Source organism: Meriones unguiculatus (assembly GCF_030254825.1).
Source record: "Meriones unguiculatus strain TT.TT164.6M chromosome 13 unlocalized genomic scaffold, Bangor_MerUng_6.1 Chr13_unordered_Scaffold_41, whole genome shotgun sequence".
Lineage (NCBI taxonomy): Eukaryota > Metazoa > Chordata > Mammalia > Rodentia > Muridae > Meriones > Meriones unguiculatus.
The window spans coordinates 2,191,620-2,210,366 of NW_026843650.1; the positions used below are offsets into that span (position 1 = coordinate 2,191,620).

General features: G+C 39.3%; 1 pseudogene; it reads right to left on the reverse strand.

Annotated features, from left to right (window-relative positions):
* LOC132651226 (zinc finger protein 431-like) overlaps positions 1-18,747 on the reverse strand; it is a 410,631-nt pseudogene that overhangs the window by 227,714 nt on the left and 164,170 nt on the right.

Genomic DNA, 18,747 nt, shown 5'->3' on the forward strand with positions numbered 1-18,747 from the left:
GGTTGCTTTTTGTTTTACTGAAGTGAGGTTATTTATTTCCTGTGTTTTCTTGAATGTAGCTAGCTTTCTTGGGTTGTATTTTCCCTTCCAGTGTCTTCTGTAATGCTGGATTTGTTTGTAGGTATTGTTGAAATTTGTTTTTGTCATTGAATATCTTGTTTTCTCCATCTATGAGGACTGAGAGTTTTGCTGGGTATAGTAGCCTGGGCTGACATCTATGTTCTCTTAGGGTCTGCATGATATCCGTCCAGGCCCTTCTGGCTTTCATAGTCTCTGTTGAAAAGTCAGGTGTGATTCTAATGGGTTTGCCATTATATGTTACTTGGCCTTTTTCCCTTGCAGCTTTTAGTATTTTTTCTTTGTTCTGTATACTTACTGTTTTGATTATTATGTGGCGGGAGGATTTTCTTTTCTGGTCAAATTTGTTGGGTGTTCTGTAGGCCTCATGTATTCTAATTGGCCTCTCCTTTAGCTTGGGGAAATTTTCTTCAATGATTTTGTTGAAAATATTTTCTGGGCCTTGGAGAAGGGAATCTTCTTTTTCCTCTATACCTATTATTCTTAGGTTTTGTCTTTTCACATTGTCTTGCATTTCTTGGACGGTCTGTGTCAGGAATTTTTCGGATTTAACATTTTCTTTGACAGATACATCTATTTCTTCCATTGTATCTTCCACACCTGGGATTCTTTCTTCCATCTCTTGTAGTCTGTTGGTTATTCTTACCTCTGTAGTTCCTGTTTTCTTCCCTAGATTCTTCCTTTCCATTATTTCTTCCATTTGTGTTTTCTTTAATTTTTCCAATTCTATCTTCAGGTCTTGAGTTGTTTTGTTTACTTCCTTCACCTGTCTGATTGTACTTTCCTGTTTTTCTTTTAGTTCCTTCAACTCTGTTTCTATAATTTCATTCAGTGTTTTAAGCATTTCCTTTCTAAAGGCCATAAACTGTTTGGCTGCAGCTTCCTCTATTTCTTTACGGATGGCAATATTCTGTTTGAGTTTATCTTCCTCTATGTCTTTACAAATCTTATTTGTTTCCTCTGTTATCATCTTCATGAGCATACTTGTTAGGTCATCTTCTTGGATTTCTGTTATGGTGGGGTGTCCAGGGCTACTTGCCCCTGGGTAACTGGGTTCTGGAGATGCCATATTGCTCTGTCTTTTGTTGCTTGAGCTTTTACGCTGGCCTCTACCCATTGTGTTATCTTAGGTGTTTGGGGTTATTTTCTGGTGGTTCCTGGGGATCCTGTGGTGGAGAGAATCCCCTTTGCAGAAAGCTGGTTTTTCCTGAAGGATGTCTTCTCAGCTTTTTGGGTATAGTCCCTGGATGGCTGGTGTTTTTTCAGGAGTTGCTCACCTCAGGGATATAGACCTGAGTAGTAACTGTGGTCTTTGTTAGTCGAGAGGGTTCTCCTCTCACCCAGGGAAGTCCTGAGGGCAGCTGCCCTGTTTCTGGGTTTCTTGTTGCAAATTTAATGATCAGCTGCTGTGACCCAGTTGGATATCAGGCGTGCAGCAACTGTTTGTGCTTGTGTCTGGAGCACAGCTGAGTGCTGGCGCCTCGGCCCCACTAGACTCTAGACTTTTTCTAGGGAAGGATTGGGTGATTTAGATCAGTACAGTTTCCTTCCTTCCCTGTGGATTCTCTGGAGACACGGACTCCTAGTTTCTTTTTTTGCCCTGGTGCACACTGCTCAGTGTCCGCCAGCTGGCTGGCCGCAGAAACTGCCTGTGTCTGGAGCACAGCTGTGTGATGGCGGCTCAGTCTCTGCCAGCTGTCTGGTGCGCAGAAACTGCCTGTGTCTGCCTTTGCGGCTTTTGGGAGCCTGAGTGGCTCCCTAAGCTGGGTAATTTTCCGGGGACCTTTTCAGGTTGAGGGTGAGATGAGTGCTCTGAGATCAGACCCGCCGTTTCTATCTCCGGCGGCGAATCAGGCGCGCAGGCAGGCAGGGCTCTGTGCCGGAACCTGGGTCCCCAGCTCTGGCTCCGGGCTGGCTCCTGGGGTGCCCGTGGAACCCGCCCGAGTCTTTTCCAGGGGATGTCTGGGTGACCTAAGGCCGGTCCCAATCGTTTCCTGTACCCTGGGGTTATCTCCCGACTGAAAATTCCAGTCTCTGATAGTGTGGTGCCCACGGTTCAGTCTGGGACCGTGACCAGAGACACTGGTTTGTGGCTCTGGGCTGGGGCTGGGGCTGGCGGCCGGCAGCCAAGCGTCTGGCGGAACTGGGATCTCTTCCGCCATTTAGCCGGGTGAGTTAAAAGCTGATTGAATCCCCCACCATGGGGTATCCTCTCACCTGGGAAACACAATGACTGTGTTTTGTGGCCAAGAGTTCTGATTGCTGGTCACTGTGCTGATCCTGCTGTGCTGCTGCTCAGAATGAGAGTCCTCCCGGCTCCGCCATCTTGCCCCTCCTCCTGCTTCAGTATCTTGCATGTTCCAGAATTCTGCTTGTTCCTGCCTCAACTACTTCAATTGCTGTTTCTCTTCATGATCTGTTCCCAAGAGAGCTTTGAAGAAAGCTACAAATCTTAATTGGTCCAACATTTTAGACTGTTTTGAACAGGACTATTATTAACTCTTATTATTTTCTCAACATTCAAAGACAAGACCACAGATATTGCTTGCTTAATTAAACATTTTTCAAATTTTCTTTGGGCCCCCAACAGGATTTCTGCATGTCCAAAATGTCATCTAGAAGAAATCAATGAGAATGATGTCCTCTTTCCCTTAAGTGGGATTGGGTAGGTTTTGGGTTGTTTTCTGTGGCTACAAGTGTTTATTGTCATTGGGAGATGTTTATAAATTACTAATGGTCTTATTCAGACTGAAACTGTTATGGCCAGTTCAGGAACCCCAAAAGACCAGGGATAAACTCTGCTGTAAATACATGAGGTTTTTAAAATTGTATACATATTCAGACATGGGACACAAACTTCCTGTGGACACAGGAGAGGAATGTATCCCCTGAGATCTAGGGAAGCAAGGTTTTTATGAGGCAAAACTGCAAGCAGGGACTTACGTGCTTTGGCATTATGTGATTGGGTAAGGGAAATTGACTTTTGAAATGATTGGTCTCTTTTAGGCACCAAGACTACACACAGTTCTGGCCTGGTCCTATGGGCCAGTTTCCTAGCAACTGTATAATTAGTGGGCAGGAAAGAATGCAGTAATGCTAATTTGTCCCCTCAGGGCATTAAGGCTAGTTCTTCCCCCGAAGGAGGCTGGACATGTTTCCAACTAACTAGCCTTTATTCATGCTTCTTCTTTAAACTTTAAAACAATACCCACTGATTTTTAAGTCTTTGGTCTCTCTAATCCACTAAGAATTCATGTAATTGAGATTTTAAAAATGAAATAAAATAAAATTTCAAATCTTTCTTCTACCTGCTATTTTTCCCATAAACTCCACTTCCATGCGAAAGAAACCTGGCAATGTGCCAGCAGGCCTGGCTCTGATTTTTTTATTTCAATCTTATTATTATTAACATTATTATTATTAATTTGGGTTTTTGATACAGGTTTTCTCTGTGTAGCCCTGGCTGTCCAGGCCTCTTTGTATACCAGGCTGGCCTCAAACTCACAGACATACACACAGACATCTACCTGCCTCTGCTTCCCAAGTGCTGGGATTAAAGTTGTGTGCACTGTGCTTGACAGGACTTTCTTATAGCCTGGTTGAAGTCATACTTTATGATTTAGGACATGTCTAGACAAATGAGTGTGAAGAGCTGGCAGGGGTGCAAACCCTTGCTTTTGGAGAGAAGGTTTCTCTTGTGGCCTTGCATGTCCTGAACTCATTTTGCAAACCCAGATGGCCTGGAACTCACAGCAGCCTCTGCCTGCCCCACTGAAGGTCACAGGCATGTGACACCACACCTGGTTTTTTGTTATATTCCTTAAAAATGATTTATAATCTCTGTCTACTTTCCCGAGGCAAGGCCTGTTTTGAGTTGTAGAGTCAGGACTCACTAAAAGAAAGGGCACCAAGGACCCCAGGATTTCTTTTTCATTGAGGCTGGGCCCTGGCTGAACAGGAGAATTAAACTGGACACATTTAAACTGGGATTATGTAAATTTATAGCTGGGGCTGTGTGTGCAATAAACTAGTTTTACTTACTAATGGAAGGGTGTGCTTTCCCCCCCATCTTAGGAAGTGTACTTCTCATCTGATTGTTTGTTTTTGTATGTATGAGTGTTTTGTCTGCATGGGTAGGTGTGCCTGTGTATCAGATGGAGGTGAAGGTGTGTGAAGAGGGCAGAAGAGGGAGCTAAATTCTCTGGAACTGGACTTACAAATGGGGGTAGATACCAGGTGCAAAACAGATCTGGTCCTTGGCAAGAACAAGTATTCTTAAAGCCTGAATCATCTCTGTAGCCCCTGAACTATAAAAGGCATCCATGAACTCATCCTCAGTGTTGTGGCATATTGGTAGAAATCCTCTCACAATATTGACCATAAGTCTAGAAGGAGGTCACTGAAATTTCTGGGATCCTGCGATGCTCTTCAAGCAGCATGACCTTGCCCCCGGTGGTATGGGGGTTAGTAAGGAAAGTGGCCAACACACTGCAGAACACCACCATGCTGGGTATCAGAAACCTGGCTTCTGTAAATATGTAAAGCTCTAGCCAGTAAAGTGATAGTGGACACTCCTCAGTGATGGGACAGCTGGATATCCCAGGATACAGTAGAAAGCAGGAGTTGTGTCCTTGTTGAATATGACAATTGCCATGGCCCGAGAGCATAGATTTGGGTCACTCCAAATTCCATGTTCCAATGTGGAGGGAGTCCCATGAAATATTTATAATATCAGAACAGCCATAAATGCTCTTCAGTTAGACCTTAGAAAAGTTGGTTATGGCAAAGCATAGAAAACTCAGCTATGAGACTCCAATGCCATCAGGTGAAATTCTTAACATTGGGCTTGCCAGACCCTTGTGTTCTAGTTAGCACCACCCTACAGGTATTCATCAGTCCTAGGATACTAGGTCCAATAAAGAGGCTGGCAAGGAATGGCTAATAGGGGGCAAAGAGGGCCAAGACAAATTGTTATTAGGCTCTGGACACACTGTTTCCACCTCACTCCAGTTCTGATTGGTCGGTCAGATCTGTCCACATGTTTCCTCTGTGGGAATTCTCATTCCTATGATGAGGTAGGTGTTCAGGTTCAGGGTTTGCAAATCTGTCAACGTGGGAGAGACATTCCCACCGAACTCCACAGGCAACAAGTCAAATCCAAGAGCAAATGAGAAGGACAGACAGGCGACTGATACCAGAAACCGCCTCAGTGTTCCTGAATTATAGGAATATCCACACACACACACATACCAATATTCGCAGTCTGTCTCTATCTTTCTGTCTACCTTTCTTTCTCTCTCAAACATATACACCCCAAATGAATCATGAACAGAGCACAGATGACTGTGCTGTGGTGGCCAATAAAGAATAAATAGTAGAGGAAGCAGTAGCAGCAGATAATCAAGGGATGGCTTAGAATTCTGGGATTGCCCTTGACAATGGCCAGGAAAGGCTTAGTACTTCACAAATGTATTTAAACTACAGCAGTGATAGCAAAGAAGCACAGAGATGCACCAAACCTTAGACCAGAAAACCCTAAATGGCAGGCCATATCATTAGTTTGGGGAGGTGGATTTATGTCACAGGCACACACTTTCATATTTCATAAAGAGGAAATTGTCAGGCTCCAATCTTCCAGAAATCAATAAAATGGTTGAAGTGCCTAATGTTATTAATAAAAGGAGCAAAGAAAAAACATGAGGGAAACATGGGTGCAGAGATACAGATATTCACTCAAACAGAAATACCATGAAATCGTGAAACTAGAAGCCATATGCATACAAAAGAACTGAACATATATTGTTGCCTTGAAAACCCACAAATATGCCTTTGAGTTTTTCTGTTGCCATCTGTTGCTGCTCATGGGGCTAACCAGTTAGTCTGGTTTGTGGGCCCTTGGAGAAAACTAACTTTAAAACTTTTATTATTATTATTATTATTATTATTATTATTATTATTATTATTATTTAAAGAGGTAGTGAGTGTTCTTTTTGGAGGGAGGGGAACTTTGTTGATGATCCATGGTGTATTTCTTTTTTTTCTTTGAAAATTTATTATTTGTAGAGTATTTTGTCTGCATACCAGAAAGAGGAGCCAGATCTCACTATAGATGGTTGTGAAGCCACCACGTGGGTGCTGGAAATCGAACTCGGGATCTTTGGAAGAGAAACCTGCACTCTTAAGCTCTGTGACATCTCTCCAGCTCCCTCGTTTATTATTATTTTATTTTTTAAATGTTTATTGATTCATTTTACATCCCTATCGTAGACCCCTCCCTCCTCTCCTCCTGGTCCTACTCTCCCTGTTTCCCCTATCATCCCTCACCTGCCTCCTCAGAGATGGGGATCACCCCCCTCCCTTGTGTCCACCCACCCATGCCACCAAATCAAGTTGCATCAGGCCTCAGTGCATCCTTTTCCCCTGTGGCATGGCAAGGTAGCCCCAACAGGGGAATGTGATAGAAAAGCTAGCTTGTGGGTTAAGGTGCATTCATATGTGTGTTGGTCATCCTACTCTCCCTGTTTACCCTATCACCCCTCACCTGGCTGCTCAGAGAAGGGAATCATCCCCCTCCCCTGTGTCAACCCACCCATGCCACAAAATCAAGTCGCATCAGGACTCAGTGCATTCTCCTCCCTTGTGGCATGGCAAAGTAGCCCCAACAGGGGAATGTGATAGAAAAGCTAGCTTGTGGGTCAGGGTGCATTCATATGTGTGTTGGTCCTGCTGTGTTTACAAGACCTTGTTACCCTCGTGCCCTTCATCCCCTCTGTCACTTACACTCTGCACACAGAGTTCCTTGAGCCCTTAGGGGAGGGAATTGCTGGAGACATCTCATTTAGGGTGAAATGGTCTAAGGCCCCTCACTGTCTGCGAATCAACTGGATATGGGTCTCTGTATTTGTTCCCATCTGCTACAGGAAGAAGTTTTCTATGATGGCTGAGGAAGGCACCGATCTGTGAGTATGGCTGCTCCTTTAGCACAACTATAGCATTTACATTTCTCTGATGTCCCTGGCCTGTGTAGACTCAGACTCCTGGCCACCCAAGCCATGTTGGATAAAGGTTTCTTTTCATGGAGTGGGCCTCCTGAAACTCAACCAAATATTAATTGGTCACTTCCATGAAATTTGTGCCACAAGCGCACCAGCAAATCTTGTAGGCAGGTTACCATTGGAAAGTGAAGGGTTGGTGTGTACTTTTCTCTTTAGGTGGACTGTGGTGAATGTTAAGGGGAACACGAGCACCCACAAGCATGCATGCCATGTCTTCAATGTCTTATGTATTGTTGAAAAAGCAGGCACTTGAGAATAACTATAAAGTTATGCTCCAAGAATCTGATACTTGGTGGAAATTCAACTTTCAGGAGTTAGCATGGCACCTCTTCATTTTCCTAGTTCCTCCTGTATCCTGTTATTTTCAGGTATTTCAGACCGAACAAAAAGCATCTTTTCAGACTGGAAATGGACTGTAGTTTTCAGGTTAGATATAGCAGTAGCATAAAATTTGGTCAGTGGTGAACTATACTTATCTGTGTACATTATTAAAAGTATCTAGATTGCAACATGTTTATAGTCAAGAATGGACTTACATGTACTATAGGGATTTTATGTAGATAATTCACAGTATGATTGCTTAAAACTCTCCAAAAGTTTACTGTTATTTCATTCATTTCCTTCTTTTATATTTATCCTCCTTCATAATTAGAGTACCTCCCTTGGTTTTTTCCCAATCAGATCAATTGTCCATGCCATTGTATTGGTTACCCACCATGCCTTCTTGTTTTTACAGTTATTCCATGATGAATACACACAAACCAACATTTGGAGCTAGATTCCCCAAAGTAGAGAATGAAAGATATTTGTCTTATGGATATGGGTTACCTCAATTATGTTTTTTTTTACTTACATCTATTTATATGTATGATATTTATCATGTTAAACATATTTATGACTTTCCATTTCCTACCTATTGTGAACAGAATAGCAATGAAGGTGACTGAGCAAGTATTTGTAGAGTGGGTTTTCGAGTCATTTTTAAGTATGTCAAGGAAAAGAGAGCAGAATCAGGCAGCAAATTTATAATTTCTGTTTAGAAAATTTTCTACTCTGATTTCTGGAATTGCTCAACTGTTTAAAAGACACACCACCAAAACCTTTCCAGAAACTGATTTTCATGCTTGGTCTATAGAAGAATCTCAGATATCACCCAAAGCCCTGTATATAACAGGGATAAAAACCCCATAAAATAACAAAGAAAACAAGTATTTGTTCATGTACTATTTATCTCAATTGCTTTCATGTAATTACATTTTGAATATGTATATTGTCCAAAAATTAATAAATAACATGCATAACTTACTAAAATGTGCTTTCAGCAGCAGCTTCTATTCTAAAATAGAATGTCTGTGATTGTTTGACAAAGTGAGGAGCTCTTATGTTTGTTTAATTATACATTTAAGAAAAAGTTACTTAAAAGCGGGTAAATAACTTAATTTTATTATACTAATGGGTTTTATTAGAAAAAAGAAAACTAATACATCAAAATGATCAATTTTTATTTGCTATTTTTTGTTTTTAATACATCTCAAAGAGTTTTTATCAGGTCTTAAGAGAATAATGTAGCACTTAGGGAAGAAGATGCACCCAAGCAGCCCTGCACTAGAGGCTAATATGGAGAAGACCTCCACAGCCATGACAGCTTTGCCCTTGGTGCTCTGGTAGACAGGGATGAAAATGACCCAGACACTGAGGAAGACCAGCATGCTGAATGTCAGGAACTTGGCCTCATTGAATGTGTCAGGCAGGTTCCTTACCAGGAAAGCCACAGTGAAGCTACATAAGGCCAGGGTCCCTAAGTAAGCCAGGACACAGTAGAAAGCAGTAACTGAGCCCTTGTTGCAAAAAATGATGACATGAGCATGTTCAGAGTGTTCATCTGAGTCAATATAGGGAGGCGAGGTTCCCAGCCAGACTACAGAGAGAATAAGTTGGATCAGGACACAGACGGGAATGACAGCATTATAGATGCCTGAGACAAACAACCTTCTCATTGTTCTTCCTGGCTTCATGACTCTAAAAGCCAGAATTACAGTTATAGTTTTTGCCAAAACAGTGGAAATAGCCAAGGTGAACACAAGTGCAAATGTTATTTGTTGCAGTATGCAGGAGGCTGTGTTTGGGCGTCCAATGAAGAAAAAGGAGCAGAGGAAGCAGAGGAGGATGGAGATGAGCAGGATGTAGCTGAGATTCCGGTTATTGGCCTTAACAATGGCTGATTCTCGATGTTTGAGAAAGAGCCCCAGAACTGCAGTTGTGCTGATAGAGAAGCACAGAGCTGTGCAGGCCAGAGCAATGCCCAGAGGATCCTCAAAGGAAAGGAAGGTCACTGCCTTGGGCAGGCAGTGGTTTCTCTCAGGGTTTGGATACTCTTGACTTGGGCAAGGGATGCACTCCTGCTGATCTGTGTGGAGAAATTGGGTCAACATTTCACCTCATATAAGTATCTATTCATTGCACAATTAATTCATTAAACTGCTTTCCAATGATATGTGTACCATGGTATATTCTGCATCCTGTTAACTGTCAAGGACATGAACTCTTTATACTTCGCATTTCTATTGTTTATCTTGTTTAATTATAAATAAGCTTTCTGATCAACAGCTTATCACTGTTTCTTTGGGGCAATGAAATCTATTTTATTTATATTCAGATAAAGTAATACTGTTAAGTAAGCCTTCAAATGCTTTTTTTACACTTTGAGTTTCTAAATATGTGTACTTTGTATTTTGATGACATCAATGTATAAAAATGCACTTCCTTGTTTCCATCATCATGGATTCCTCTCATTTTTCTTGTTATTCACTGTTTCAGTGGATATTTGTTATCCCACTCCTATACATTTTCTAAGGTAACATGGGAATAATTTAGAACCCACCTCCACGACCTATGGAACAGGTTCTGATTTGGCAGTAAATATACAACCCTTGCATCAACAAACTCCTGCTATAATCTCAAACCAATCTTTACCTGTCTCAGCTGTGGAAGTTGCAAATAATTTTCTATGGTCTTTGATATCCTTTGACTCAGGAGAGGACTCTTTGATTTTCATTATTAAGTCCAGAATAATCCTGGGAATTGTTTTAATTTCCACTCTTGTTCTTCCAGTAATATTCTTAAGACTAAAAAAATGACCTGCATGTCATAAATACCATAAATCTACAAAATGTTAAATCAGAAAGGGAGAATGACACAGCCATATTCACTGAAATTGTTGAGAGTCATGAAGCCAGTACAGTTATTGGTGCTATTCCAGCAAAGCTGAGCAGATTGTTACAATCATTGTTCTTCTATTTCTAACTGCTTTTTTTTAATTGTGTTTTGCACTACTGGGGAATTTCTGCACTATGATTCAATTTCTTTTTTTTTTTTCTACAGAGAAATGTCTGAATCTTTTTTTTTAATTAGGCATTTTAAATTAATTATAGTTTCTTCACTTTGTATCTTAGCTGTAGCACCCTTGCTCATTTCCTCCACACCTTCCCATGCTCATCTCCTCTCATGCCCCTCTCCAAGTCTTCTGATAGGGAGGTCCTCCTCCTGTTCCTTCTGATCTTAGCCTATCAGTTCTCATAAGGACTGGCTGAAGTTTAAGGGGACCAGGGACTGCCTCTGACATTAACTCAGTGGCTGGCTCTTTGATCACCTCCCCTTAACAGGGAGCAGCCTTACTAGGCCATAGAGGGAGACAATGCAGCCAGCCCTGATGGGACCTGAGCCTTATGAAAATACTAAACTTAACTTTATCTATCCACTGTTTAAAAATCTTTGTGACCTGGAGATTGTTAAGCAGAGTTAAGCAGAGAGAGAGAGAGTTGAGGTCATTATTTCAGGAGTTTTCTTGGGGTATATGAATTTCTAAACAGTATATTGGTGCAGGGTAAACAGAGGCAATGTGACTACCCTGAGAGGCCTGGAGATTCATGTATAGGTTTAAGATCCTTTATTATAGGTTTAGAGCTCCCTGAAAATGTAGTTTAAAGATAGAATGTCACAGAGGGTACACTCCTGACAGAATAAAACTTACTAAATAAGATAGATTGACTTAAATAAACTTTTTCTAGTTTGTAGCATAGATGGTGATACATATAGTAAAAGGAGCTATTTATTTTTATTTGCTGTGCATAAAAAGACCAGTTAAAGTATTTTCTGTTTCTCTGGACTGCACTCATACTGCAAACAAAGCCAGCCTAAAAGCAGACTTTCACATATTAAATGTGTTTTCTTTGAAGGAGACATTCTTTAGATTATTTAAAGAGTTATAGGGCTAATAATGATAATCAAATATGTTCTGTGTGTACTTTTTAAATTGTAACTGAGCTTTTATTCCTGTATAATAAAAAAAAATCAAACACCCATTCTGTACCACTTGTACAATCATTAATCTGTGTTCGCACTGTGAAACTTGTATAAACAAGAAGAGCCTTGTCAACAATATGTCAGAGACAAAGAAAGGTCTGAATTTTAGACGTCAGCTGCTAGATTACCCTGACCACTTCAGCTGACTAACTTCCTCTCATCGCTGACCCCTCATCTGCTCTCTGGAGCATCCTGTAGGCAAAGTCCTCTCCTTTCCATGCTCAGAATTGCCCCACAGAAAGGCTCCTGGCACAAGCTCATAGAAAATGAACTGCCAACAGTAAAGCATGCATGAGACAGATATGGGATTTCTGCACATATATAACAGTTGTGCAGCTTTGTCTTTATGGGGATACCTAAGAGCAAGATCAAAGCTTTCTCTGACTCTTTTGTCACCTAATTTGACTGCCTTGTGTAGCCTCAATAACAGAAGCTGTGCTTATTCTTATTGAAACTTTATATGCCAAGGCTGATTGATATCCATGGAGGACTTCTTTTTTTTGGAAAAAAAGGGAGGAGGGTACATTGGGTTGGGAGGTGAGGTGAGAGGGAGTGTCTGAGAGGAGAAAAGTGAGCAAATGCTGTAATAGTACACAAATTGATTAATAATATAATAAAAAGAAATAATTACTTTGTAATAGAAATGAGTGAAACAGAAACAAAGAACACAATACACAGAAGTAACCAAAGGAAGAGCTGTCTCTTTCTGAAGATAAAGAAAATTGACAGACCTATAGCTCAAGTAAATTAAGGAAAAAATAGAGTACTCAAATTAACAGAATTGAAAATTAAAGAAAAACATTACTACAGAATTCAACAAAATTCATAATATTCTAAGGAAATATTTTTAAAACATACTATATTCTAGTCAGCTTAAAAAGGTAATGAGATACATAAGTTTTAGATTTGTCCAAGCAACCATTAGTCAAAGATGAATTCAACAATAATTCAGCAACCTAAATAGACCTAAATAGACCCAAGTGTAAATTCAAAAAATTACAAAAGGCTCCTGCCAAAAAAGAAAAGGATGAAAGATCAAAACAAGGAGAATCCAAGATGGTGGAGACCAGTGTGCACCTTATCTGAGGGGCAGAGATGCAGAGACTCTGAGACCAGTGTATGGACAGGTGGCCAGATCCAGAGCATCAACTTTGCTGCTTCTTGTTCTGGACAGGTCATCCAGGAAATAGAGTCCGTCTGATCCAGGCCCTCTGTGGCCATCTCACAGAATCAGGAGTAGCAAAATTTGGGCCACCTGCCCCTTCATATACTCCAGTGAGTTTGGATCCCCATATCCAGGGACTGTTTGCTTTAAAAGCCATACTTTGGATCCCTCCTACTCCTACTCCTGTAGGGCAGCTTCAGGTTTACTGGGAGAGCATCTAAGCCACCAAGCTACTGTTCTACTGGTCACCCTGTGGACACCATGTGAACAATAAAATTACAGGGATGGCAGATCCAAGAAGGCAGAGCTCAGAGGAATCTGAGTACAGGGAGCACAGTTTGGGACAGGCCTGTAAGCGGCAGCCCAGCTTTATTCTGAGAAATCCCACAGACACAACCTGAGGCACCTGCATCTTGCTAATGATGACCACCAGTATCTGAACTCCAAAATTTATGGTTCCAGTGCATACAAACCCTTGTCCTTCAATTCACCAGTCCCTACATGTTTGTGTCCATACACTGCAATGTGCCCTGCCCTTCAAGATGCTGGCATCTGAACTGCCAGTATCTATTCCTGAGCAACTGTACATTTGACATCTTCCTGAATACTACTCTAAACTCCAAAGACAGAAGGATCCAGTCTTTGGTACAGTTTCCAGGAAGAAACATGTAAGTCTACAGAGACACAGTCAACAAAAACTGGGACATCCTGGCTCCACCAGAACCCACCCATGACAGCAATGGATATTCTAATACAGCTGAAACACAGAAAAAGGACATTAAATCTATGTTTATGCAGTTATTAGAGACATATAAAGAAGAAAAGAACAAATGTCTCAAAGAAATACAGGGAAATAAAGGGCAAACAAAGAGAGACCATCTTATAAAAGAAACCACAATTAAACAGGTGAAGGAAATTATTAAAATTATTCAATTCTTGGAAATGGAATTTGAATCAATAAGAAAACACACAGAAAACCCTGGAGATGGAATACGTAGAGAAGAGATCAAGTACCACAGAGATAAGCATCACCTACAAAATACAAGAAATGGAGGAGAGAATCTCAGGCATTGAAGATACAATTGAAGAAACTGATCTATCTCTCAAAGAAAACATACAATCAGAAAAGTTCAAGGACTCCATGAAAATGTGAAACCTAAGAACAATAGGAATAGACTAAACAGATGATTCCAGGCTCCAAGGTGCAGAATATATTTTTAATAAAAATAATACAAGAAAATTTCTCCAACCTTAAGAAAGAGATAACCTTAAACATACAAGAGGCTTACAGTACACTAAATAGACTAGAACAGAAAAGAAAATTCTCTTGCCGTAAAATAATCAAAACAATAAATCTACACAATGAAGAAAAAAATATATCAAAAGCACAAAGGAAAAAGATCAAGTGACATATAAAGGCAGACCTATTAGGATCACACCAGACTTTCCAACAGAGCCTATGAAACCCAGAAAACCCTGGGGGGATGTCATGCAGAAGCAAAGAGACCACAGATGCCAGAGCAGACTACTGTACTCAGCAAAACTTATAATCAACAGAGATGGAGGAAACAAGATATTCCGTGACAAAACTAAGTTAAAACAATGTCTGTGCACTATTCCTGACCTTGAGAAGCTACTAGAAGGAAAACTCCAACTCAATGAGATCAACTACACCCACGAAACACACGATATAGATAAGATCAGAAGAAAAATCAAAAGAAAACAAGCACATAAATACACTATCTGCAATAACACCACAATAAAAGGAACTGAAATTCATTGATGACTAGTATCTCTCAACATCAATGGAGTCAGCGATCCAATAAAAAGACACATGGTAACAGAATAATTATGAAAACAAAATCTTACTTTCTGTTGCATACAATAAACACACTTCAGCTCCAAAGATACACACTACCTTGGAGTAAAGTGCTTGAAAATGGTTTTCCAATCAAATGGAACCCAGGAGTAAGTGGAACTACCATCTTAATATCAAATAAAATAGTCTTCTAAATGAAATTATTCAAAAGAGAAGTGAAGGATACTTTGTCCTCATCATAGAAAAAAATCCACCATGAGGACAACAATATCTTGAACAACTATGTCCCAAATAGAAGGGCACCTGCATTTGTAAAAGAAACATTATTAAAACTTCAATCACATATCAGTCCCAACACATTAATAATGGTAAATTTCATCACTTCACTCTCACCAAGTGACAGATCATTGTCACAGAAGCTAAACAGTGAAATAATGAAGCTTATATAGGTCATGAATCAAATACCTAATAGAAGTCCTCAGAAATGGTCACGCAGACACAAATATGTCTTCTTCTCTGCAAATCAAGGAACTTTCTCCAAAATTGAACATATATTCAGGCAAAAAGGAAGTCTTAACACATACAATAAGACTGAAATAATTCCTTGGATCCAATTTCGCCACCATGTTCTAAATCTGGCCCTCAACAATGACAGAAAGAGTAAAATGCCTACACATACACATGGAACCTGAAGAATTGTACTCAATGACAGGTGTCATGGAAGAAATAAAAAAGTAATTAAAGATGTCCTAGAATTCAATGAAAATTAAGGAACTACATGCACAAACTTATGGGACACAATGAAAGCAGTGCTAAGAGGAAAATTCATAGCACTAAATGCCTTCATATAGGAATTTGAGACATCTCATACAAGCAATCTAATAACACAACTGAAAGACCTTGAATAATACAACAAGATGTAGACAGGACCAAGAGGAGTAGAGGGCTGGAAATAATCAAATTCAGTGCTGAAATCAATATACTAGAAATGAAATGATTCAAAGAATCATCGAAACCAAGAGCTGATTCTTTGAGAATATCAACCAGAAAGACAAAATCTTAGCCAAAGTAACCAAAAGGCAGTAAGACACTATCCAAATGAACAAAATAAAAAAAAGGAAAAGGGTGATAGAAGGACAGAAATCATGGAAATCGAAGGAATCATTAGGTCTTACATCAAAAGTCTATACATCACAAAAACTTAATATCTATATAAAATGGACAATTGTCATGGTAGATTCCACTTAGCAAAGTTAAATCAAGATCAGGTAAATAAAACATCCTATCTTCCCCAAGGAAATAGCGGAAGTCATCAAAAGTCCCTATCCAAAAAAGCCCAGGGCCAAATGGTTTCAGCTCAGAATTCGACCAGACTTCAAAGAAGAGTAAATACAAATACTCTTCAAACAATCCCACAAAATAGAAACAGAAGGAACATTGACAAATTAATTAGATGAAGACGCAGTCACGGCACAGTCAAGACCCAAGAAAGACATGAAGTTCAGACCAATTTCCGTCATGAACAATGACAAAAAAAAAAAACTCAGTAAAATATTCGCAAAACAAATACAAGAATACATAAAAGATATCATCCACCACTGTCAAATAAGCTTTATCCCAGGCATGCAGGAGTGGTTCAGTCTATAGAAATCCATCAATTTAATCCACCACATAAACAAACAAAAGGAAAATAATTCCATGATCATTTCCATAGATTCCAAAAATCCAATACCTGTTCATGTATAAAATTTTGGAGATATCAGGGTCACAAAGCACATACCTAAACATAGTAAAGTCAATATACAGCAAACCCTATAGCCAACATTAACCTAAACAGAGAGAAACTCAAATCAATCCCAATTGAGAACTTCTATTAGGTATTTGATTCATGACCTTAGTAAGCTTTATTATTTCACTGAAATCAGGGACAAGCCAAGGCTCTCTGCTCTCTCCATATCTTTTTAACATAAATATTGAAGTCGCGTGTCACTCTGCAAGGAATTTAACCTATGATAGCATTAGATCTTAGAATATAAAGAATATTTAATTTTCAACATTTGATCATTTCCAATAATACATAAAAAATTCTGTTTGTATTATGGTTGTCTAAGGACTGGCCTTTATAATAGAATAAATAGTAGATTCTCATCATTATATTAATGTATTTTCCTTCTGACTTTATTTTTTTGTAAAAATTTTCATTTAAAAAATAATATAATTACCTCACTATGCCTCTTCTTTTTCATTTCTCTAAACCTTCTCCTGGACCCACCTTATATTTATTCACTCTCAAATACATAGGCTCTTTTCTCATTAAATGTGTTTGTGTCTTGGTGTGTGTGTGTGTGTTTGTATATAAAAATGCAACCTGCTCATTCCATATGATTTTACTTATATATGTTATCACACAGTTGACCACAACCCTAAAAAGGCAGCCATGTTTTCATTTACAAAGACTTGCTTTTTTTATTGTTGATACTGGAAATAACAACTCTGTTGTAAATGCAGTTCAGTTTCTTGTGCATTCAGAAAATAATCAAGCATGTAGTTTTCCTGGAGTTGCTTTGAGGAAAGAATCATTAGGTTTGTTAATCACAGAAATACAAATCTATCATGGACAACTGGAGAACTCACAATTAATGGAGAGCTCATAGCATGGAACACTGCAAAAGCTGAGATGGCCATTCTGTGCACCCAAAGGCAGGTTTTTGAAAGTAGGGTGCATATGACTCAATATCATGAGAATTGCCACTCTAAGGTTCACACATTGTGTGGCTTCAGCAATGATTATAAATGGATTCAGGGACGAGGGTTAAAGACATAGGGAACAGCACTACATTATGACACCAAGGTCACTTCTTAACTTTCCCTGTCTCCATTACCAACCAGTTTGAGTAAAAGTATTATTTTTCTACCTGAATGGTTAGAAATGTGCTGCTCTGGACAAAATGCACAAGAAAAACAGCAGACCGGTCTTTCTTTTTGTAGCACTTTCCAGAATCCTGGACCACAGCTCTGTGTACATACAGATTGCGGAGTCTGAAAGCAACACAGAAAAACTGGTCACGGTATCGAATATCACTTTAAAATAGTTTAGGCTAAATACACGTAACCTATGGAAATTGCATTTGTTTATGAGGAACTCTGAGGTTTTAATGTGGGAATGTAGAATGGAGATTTCAACTTACCACACTTTCCAATACTAAATGTTCAACATCCCTTTATGGTGACCAAACTATGACTCACTACTGCCTATCCTGTGTGAAATGTGTTGGACATCAAGATATCCTCTTCTGTGAGGCAGAAAGCCAGAACTTATTTTATTGTATGAATTTTGAGACAGTTGGATTTTAAGACAAGTATCCAATCATAAAACTTGCCTCCAAGCACACTTGTTTCTACCTTTATATTTCCAATCTTATAGTAACACCCATGCACTCTGATTCAGCTGCAAAAGGAAGTTCAATTTTCTCATGAAAATGTTTTGGCCATTGGTGAATTATAATCTGTTACTGTGACTCTTACGCTTGACTCCCAATGCTAGGGGTTGTTTTAGGCCTTTCTTTTCAAACATTAGTGACTTAATCAAATGGGACTTTCACCAGTTGCATTCTTAATAACATAACTAATAAAATCCTAGTGCAATTTTAGTTTGTTATATTTTAGAAATTTTGTAGGACAGGAAATATTTCTATCTTAGACCTCTTTTCTGCCCTGGTTTGGCAGTTTCTGTCTAATGAATATGTACATATTAACAGTAATGTGTTTCTGGATAACTGGATCAGCTGTTAAAAGAGCACATAGCTCTTGAAATGAAATATAAGTTCAGTTCCTGACACACATATTGGGCAGCTCATATACATTGCTTAGAGAAATGTCTTGTATCCAAATCCATAATTTATTAATTATTTATGCTAGCTCACATCCTTGTAAAATTATTGATATGCTTGAGTATGAGTTATGTGAATGGAAGGATGCTTGAGCATCAGCTAGCCTTTATAATTAAGATGTGAAAATTTACAGAACTTTGTGTGTATGTGTGTGTTTACATATAGAAACACACATACATGCCTTTATATAACCATGAGCACTCAATCATTCATTCACTGCATTATGAATGAACACAAACATTCAAATTCAATTCATCTAATTGTAGCTAAGGAATTAGCTGACATTATGTGTGCATTTGTATGTATATTTATATGTGTATGTATATACATATATGTATTTCTGAAATATTAGTTCATTTCTGATTTAATGTCATCAAA